At 42.7% G+C, this 8,016-nt stretch overlaps 1 long non-coding RNA gene across 1 annotated transcript; it reads left to right on the top strand.

Moving 5' to 3' along the window:
- The first annotated feature begins 6,880 nt into the window (after positions 1 to 6,880).
- Positions 6,881 to 7,479, top strand: LOC149998623 (uncharacterized). The gene is made up of 2 exons (XR_016507210.1): positions 6,881 to 7,072; positions 7,154 to 7,479. It is a non-coding gene; the product is annotated as an uncharacterized LOC149998623 (long non-coding RNA).
- The last annotated feature ends 537 nt before the right edge of the window (positions 7,480 to 8,016 follow it).

The following is an 8,016-nucleotide window of genomic DNA, read 5'->3' on the forward strand; positions in this document are numbered from 1 at the left end:
TTTGGACTGACAAAAAGCTGTCCCATGAGTCCTTCATGATCAAAAATGGTCTCTTCTTTTTTGACAGATGAACCACATTTAAAAAATCCAAAAGGCTCCTTCATGAGAGGGTTACAAGGCAATAAGAATGCGGGCAGTGAGCTGACAATTCAGCCAGAGGAGGTCTCCTTGGGCCAAAAGGAAAAGAAATTGTTAGCCATTCTGGGTAAGCAGCTAGACTTTAATGATAACAGTGATGTCATTAGTGCACTACAGTACAGACTGCCTTATTTCTCGGAGATTAAAAAGCAGGTATAGAATCAATGTTATTACCATTCATTAAACTCCCTTTTTCAAATGTACAAGATGGAGGTATGCCCTTGAGTCATTTGAAAAACAACAGAGGGACCCTTCTTAAACCTAAATTTTACAATTCAAGTTACAAAAATAAATGGAGGAAACTATTTTTTTGGAACAGATTTAGTAAAAGATTTGCTCAGGGAACCAGAAAAAGAAGAGGTCTCCAAGCCAGAGGACATGAACAAATGGGCAAATGGAAAGACAGGAGCCCAGGGTGAAGAGGAAGAGGAGGAGCCACGTAAGGTAAGGACAGCTCCTGAGGCACGAGGCCTGGACAGTGAGTTAGTGAGGACGTGCCATGAAAGCACTGAGGTAGGAAGACCAGAGGCACCCACACTGTCTCTTGTCTTAGCCATGTGACTTTGGCCAAGACCCATGACAGTGATCTTCTACTTTGCTCATTTAGACAGTGGTGCCACTGTTCCTAGGGTAGACACCAAGAGGACCTAACACACAAGATAAATAAATTGCACAAGAAAATGCTAATACTATGATTGCATAACACATTAGATACGATATGCTCTTTAAGAACCTACATGAGAGGGAACCCCCCAAAACCCAGAATTGTCTTCTGGAGGGCGGGCCCCTTGTAGTACAGGTTTCCTCCACTAGGGGAGTATTCTAGGAACCCATCTGTAAGAGTGTACCAGCTGGTTTTGTTGTGAGAGGGTGTGTTAGGCATCAGTGAATTTTTTTTGGAAGACTCTTTCAACATATTTGATGGGTGATTTACAAGTGCGCCTGCGCACACCTTGCTGAGTGTTCAGCCGTTCTGGACACAAACGGCATGACCCCCACACCCCACCCTCCCTATTCACCCAGTCTTGCCCTGAGTGACTTTTTGTGTTTCCCTGGATGAAAAATTCCTCAAGGGGATTTGTTTTGCCAATGTGGAATCAGTGAAACAAAAAAACAGCAGAAGCACTAAATGGCATCAAAATTGACAAGTTCAAAAACCGTTTTGAGCAGTGGAAAAAAATGTCTCAATAGGTGTATTGCATCAAATAGAGAGTACTGTAAAGGGGACTGAAGTTTAAGCATGTAAGGATAAACACACAATATTTTTTAAATAAATTCTGGGGGTTTTGGGGTCTCTCCTCGTAAGCCATTCACCTGAAAGAGTGGGATTTTAGAGTAGTAGTTAAGAATAGTTAGCTATTCTTTAGCACAGGCTTAAGAATAGTTAATTTTTATCTTTTCCATCTCTTTGGTTTGTTTTTTAAAATTATTGCTTGTTTTTCTCTTTTAAGGTCATCAGAAATGTGCCAAGATATGGCTATAAGGAGATACTCCTATTAGCCTCTCCTGTTATCGTAGTGGCGACAGGCTTAACTGCAATCTTCTGTCTCATTATGGTAAGACAACGAACTGTTCGTTCAGCTTCCCAGAATACATTCTGTCTTTAGCATAGAGTCAGAACCCACAAACTGAAAATCAAAGCCACTTTCCCACCTACTCCTCCTTGATATTTTTCTTTAGTCATGAATGCTGAGATATGCTTTATTATTTTATTACACATTATATTCCAGAGATTTTTAAAGGAAGCCCACTCCCAGAGATTGTGTGGAACTGAAATCAAGATAACAAGCCACTGTACTATTTTGAGAACTTATACTAGGCCAGAGTAGACATGACAGCAAAATTTCTTCAACTCAGAATGGATGATGTTGATTTGATGTATTACCAATTACTCTCTTTCTACCATTGATTTCTTGTTGGCTGAACTGAGGAGAGATTTAGACTCTCCACCCTCATAAAGTTATGTCACCCTGGTCAAAAGGACATGGCTAAAAGATAAAAGTGTGATCTTGTCAATTGATTAGATTTACTTAGCGGTTTTCTTCTCCAGTGTGTAAAAAGCATGGTGTAAATAGGTTCAGTTAAAACATAGCAAACTAAATCCTGTATCAGGCCTCTCTAAAGCATGTCGTATTTATACTCACCTCTTCCTGGAGCTTGCCTGTGTGCCTTTTCTTCAATTACACAATGGCTTGTTTTCCCAACAGGTAGGAGCTAATATTAAAAGTGATATAATTAGCTGACAATCTTGACTACCCTACTAATCCAACCTAATACCTTGTTTACATTTTCAATGGTCATGGCAGCCCCCCACCAAAACCTAGCCACACCATGCCCATTTCTACTTTTGTTCGTGCCTTTGCCCATCTAAAATTCCCTTATTTTGCTCTGCCTCTGCTGCAAGTCCTGTGAATCTCTCAAAAGCCAGCTCAAATTCCTATTTCAGCCCTGCTAGTCCTCCTTCTTCTGTGAGATTTATCACCCTTTCAGGGCGTGGGCAGTAGTGAGGCATTCCCCTGCCATGAGAACTTAAAAATATGGTAAGTAAGTTTTTAAAAGGCAGCTCCCCAAGAGAGAAATACCAAGGTCAACACATCATGGAGCAGAGCAGAGATGTGTACGGACCAAATGGCCTCCTGGTCTACCAGACTTGAGAAATACCTGGCTGGATGTGTAACTGCTAAAGAAAACATGTCTATTTGCAGGAGGGTTGGTCAGCAATAAAAGCTCAGAACAGGTGAGGGAGAGTCTGACATGGGCATTGCCCATCCTAGCAGTGCCTAAGAGTAGAGATGGCACCTCAGGCAGCAGACGTGGAGAGTCCGGCCCACTAGCCAGGCTGTGCCTGTTGGGGAGATGCATGGATCCAGCTAATGCAGTCTTTTCCTTTAAACACGGGATTCAGCTGATTCCTATTGTTCTAATTCTGTTCTCACCAAGTAGCCTTCTGACTGTGCTTCTGAGTGTATTTCCCTGATCGTGTAGACACAGGTGTTGTCTGTGGAACAGATGTAATTCTCACTGTCAGGCCGTAATCTTGGCCTTCTGATTTTTTATTAGCACTGCAGTATTGACGAGGTGAGACTACCCCGATCGGAAGAAGTGAGCCCTCTCTTGGTGAAGAGTCTGACTTCTGAGCCTAGGGGCTGGGGACTAGCATGGGGGCGGCTTGCCAAGGTCTCTGGGAAGAAGTCATTGGCCAGTGCCCAGACAATACCCTCTCCCTCTCTAGTGAGCATATGGCCTTTGCTTTTTTGGATTTTCTATAAACTCCTATAATGCATTTAATTTCTATGGAGTTTAATCTCGCATTTGTGTTTATTTATGTGGTTTCATTATTTCCTCTCCCCAGTTAGATGATAAGCTTTTTGAGGATGGTTTGCCTGACTGTTCTGTCTCCTTAAAGACCACAACACTGAGAAATATTTGAAATTTTGAAATTCAACGAAAACCACTGAAACTATGAAGATATTTAATATCAAAGGACTTCCATAAATCAACAGGGAGAAAACAAACAAACAAGGGGAGAAGAGGGCAAGGGCTGTGCGGAGCAGGATGTGTGTTGATTTTCTGTCACCCTATCTGCCGATCATCTCACGGCTTATGGGGTATGGGTTTTGTTAGCGAGGCCTTTGTTACCTCATGGCATGAAAGTGGTCTCTGATATTGTCTTTTAGTCCTTTTTATAATATTTCTTTTATTCATAATTTAAAAAAGAAATCTGTCTAGTATTGGTTTTGTTTTTAGTGTGGTTGACTGTTTTCCCCCTACGTGAAGATTTAATTGTTTTAAAATCTTTTATTGAATGACTCATTCTTTCTTTCCTGGTCTAAAAAGCTCTCTTTGGACTCTAGTCTGTTGATCTAGTTATCTTTTTTTGTACCAGTGACAGTATCACTATGTAATTCCAATTTCTTTATAACATATTTTGATGTCTGGTAGGGTAAGCTGCTGCTTTTTTATCTTCTTTTTCATACATTTTGTAGCTATTCCTGCATATTTTCTCTGCCAAATACCAGCTGGCCAGGTTTTGTTTAAAAACTCTCTTGGAATTTGAATAGATTGCATTACATCGGTAGGTTCATTTGAAGGGAACTGACATCTTCACAACAACTAGGAACACGGTATCTTCACGTCGTGTATTCTTCCTAATGTCCTTCAGAAGAATTTTAATGTTTTGATCACGTAGGTCTTACGCATTTTTTGTTAAGTCTGTTTCTAGGTACTTGATGCATTTTTATTGATGTTGCAAGTGGGATCTTTCTTTCATTTTTTAATTAGTCTTTTGTGGTACGTGGGAAAACTCTTGAGGTTTGCGTATTAATCATTTGATTTTGGATTTACTTACTGAATTGCCATTTTACTTGACATTAAAATTCTAGTCGATGCTCTTGCACTTTTAGGTTTGGCATCATCTCCTATGCACATGCGTTTTGTCTCTTTCCAATACTTCACTTTTCTTATTAAATTGATTAGGACCTCCTCAACAATGATGAATAGTAACAGTAATAACAGGCATCCTACTCTTGTTCTTGAACTTAAAACAAAGCTGCTGCGTTGTTTCCGGTAGATACTTTTAGTTTCTTTTTCTACTTCTAAGAGCTTTTATTAGGGACTAACTGCTGAATGTTATCCAAAGCAGCCAATGAAACGCATTGCCAGCTCCCTGCAAGATCCTAACTTAGGGACTATGGAAGAAGAGTCAAAGGATATTCAACAAATTCCTGTCCTCAAGAAAGTTATCACCTTACTTAGAAGGGAACAAATAAAGATTTAGAGAGAGTGGTCATTGTGATGAATAATTGTGATGTCGCTTTCTTCCTAAAACAGTCCTGTGCCAAAAGAACACCCGCGGACAATGATGGAGGAAAGCCAAGGTAAATATTAGTCTGACAGTTTCCAAAGTAGGAGTTTACAACTAGAGGAGCTTCTTCCTGGAGGTGGCCTGAGGTGACCTCTGAAAATGGTGCGCTACTCATTTGACACAGAAAACCCCACAAAATCATGCAAATCAAGAGTTTTAAATATTCATGTTCACTTTGAGAACACTTGGGAAACTGCCAGGCCAAAAGGGTATGCATATCTGAAAAGCCACCAAGCAGCTAAAGGATGTCACTTTGCAGAAGCAATATGTGCCATTCTGTCCTTACAATGGTGGAGTTGGTAGGAGTGCCCAGGCCAAAGACTGGGGCTGGGTGCAGGTTGGTGCCCCCAAAAGAGTGCTGCGTTTTTGCTGCACATGCTTAAAACTGCAGAGAGCAGTGCTGAACTTAAGGGTTGGGGTGCAGACTCTCTGGGCATTGAGCACATCCAGGTGAGCAAAGCTCCCAAGATGCAGCGCAGAGCTTACGGCGCTCATGGTGGATTAACCCCCACAAGGGCTCTCAGGCCTGCCGCACTGAGATGCTCCTCCCTGAAAAAGAGCAGCTTGGTCCTGAACCAGAAGAGGAAGATGCATAGAAAATAAAAGAAAAATAAAAAGTCCCATAAGGAACTGAAGAAAGAAAGACTTGAAAGTAAATTTATCATAAAATAAATGCTTAGAAAAGTTTAAAAAAAAAAAAGAAAAAGAAAAGAAAGAACTAGAGGAGAACTTAGAACTCTACCTCAGTCTCATTTTACAGTGAGGAAACCGCTAAGTTTGGAAACAACACTTGTTCACTCTGGTGCTTTGCCTGGACTTTGCAAAATGAGCTCCGTAACCAAAGCTGACAGAGTGTGTGACTGGCACAGATGCATCTGCTGCCACTGGTCCTTTAAGGAAACAGGGAACAAAGGGGGAGGTCTTGGTTATACTTGTTCCTGCCGGTGGTGGAAGCTCTGGGGGAGGGATAGGAAAAGCCACGTGGCCTTAGGGTAAAGGCTCTGGTCTCCTTCAAGGCTGACGAAAGGTAGACTATGTGAGTCCTTCCTGTAAGGTGGCAGAAAAATTTCCCTTCCCGTCCTCCTGGTTTTCAGGCCCCTACTCTCTCTATTCCCTTTATCCCAACTTCATAGAGTTTTAACTGGGCAAGACCTTACGCAGTAGTTTGTCTTTTTTTAATAATAAGGAAACAGAGAGGAGGAAGGGAAATATCTTGCTCCATGGCCACACTGCTAGTGAGTGTCAGAAAGAAGATGGTGCCTTTCCAGCTGGGGCCTCTCCATTGATCACCCCGTGCTTGGGCTGTGAGCTACACTTTATGTCAGAACTCAGTACGCACGCACCGCACAGACATAAGTCGTTTCTAAAACAGACTCATTATGCACTCTGATTTTTTTCTATTCTGTTTCGTCAAAAAGAATATTTTGTATTCTAGTGCTGGTTGTGACTTGTAAACTGACTTCACAACTCACTCGGCAGTGACAGCCTGCAGTATGAAAGTCAGCACGCTAGCTAACTTAGCTAACTGCTATTTGGACTCAGGCATTTAGTTGTGTGATTTAACTTATAGGATAAAGCAGCTAGAAAGTTGAAAGCACCTTCTTACCCTCAGCCCCACCCCCAGCAAAGGGTGCATGTGGGACTAAGTCTAAATGGGACGGATGTGAAATGCTTCTGGAGAGAGCAAACTGCTTCTGCCCAGTGTGACTGTGCATCCCCACCCCACCCCCCACCCCAATGCACCTCAGGGCGCTTGACCAAGGGCCAGGACAGTGAGTAGGGCTGAAAATCCCGCCTGTACTCCATGCCAGACCACACACAGAGGTCACCCCAGAGACATGGCAGGGACATTTTAAAGAGACACAGAGAACCCCTGGAAGCCCAGTGTGCAAAGAATCATTTCCAAGGTCCCAGGTCTACAGTGATTTTGCCTCTGAGTATGGACCCAGGTACCCATTTAGTCCTAATAAGGCCAGGGACAAATCACTAATTGTTGGTATGCGTTTTCCTCCAAGGGGCTTTTTCTCACGACTCCTGAATAAGGACCGATCGGTGGAAAGCCAGATGGAGGTAAATTTCAGGAGGATCAAGCACTGTGGCGGGACAAAGTGGGGGACAGGCAGGAATCAAGTTTCCCTCTCTGTTTTCTAGAAGGGCGGTTTCTGGAGCTGGCTGCGGGGTGCATATGGCCCTTTCAAAAAAGAAGAGGCACAGCATGTGCAAAACATGGGTTCCTCTGATGAGGAGGAGCCTTCCGACATGTAAATAACTGGGAGTTATTTAGAATTCCTGTCTAAAAGGGGGAAATAATGAATAGTTTCATTGTTCCTTTCAAGAGTAAAAGCTTTGACCTTCTTTTTCTCTCCCCAGAACAAAGGAGGGATCCTCCTATGAGGACTTGGACTCAGTAGTAGTAGAAAGTGACACCTGATCCTCCTGCTGAGTGAACCAGGTTACTAATAAATTGTTTTTCTCTACTGAAATGTGTACGTTTGTAACCACCTCTAGCCATGAGGGAAAGAATTAAAATGTAAATAGATAAATACATATACACACAAATAGCACGAGCCATAAGCAAGAAAAGCAAGGCTGAAGCAGGACTCCTGGGGTAGCCAGCACTTCCTCAAGCAGCAGTGTGGTCAAACAAGGGTGAAGAGGGACTCCTCTCCCCCGTGTCCCCCAATATAGTCTGTCCCCGAGAACTGGAAGATACATCATCCTCCAGGGGTGTGGGTTATTAAGTCAAATAACAATTTATCCTGGTGCTCTGGCCCCTGGCTCACCAAGTGCCAGTTATGTACAACATACTTGACCCCTGTTGTGGCCCCCCATCATCAGGTCTTAGGGCTGTCAGAATATTTGGATCCCTGAGCCTGCCTTTACGGCGGGGCCTGTCTTCTCCCCTGAGATCTTAAACTTGCACAAATGTGTGCCCTGTCTTGGTGTAACGGGTTCTCTATCCTTACAAGCTAGTAGAGCACAGTTAAGGGAAGAAAGTCATTTCAGATTAAGAC

The sequence above is a fragment of the Furipterus horrens genome, unplaced genomic scaffold, assembly GCF_987537825.1.
Source record: "Furipterus horrens unplaced genomic scaffold, mFurHor1.1.pri manual_scaffold_11, whole genome shotgun sequence".
NCBI classification, from domain to species: Eukaryota; Metazoa; Chordata; class Mammalia; order Chiroptera; family Furipteridae; genus Furipterus; species Furipterus horrens.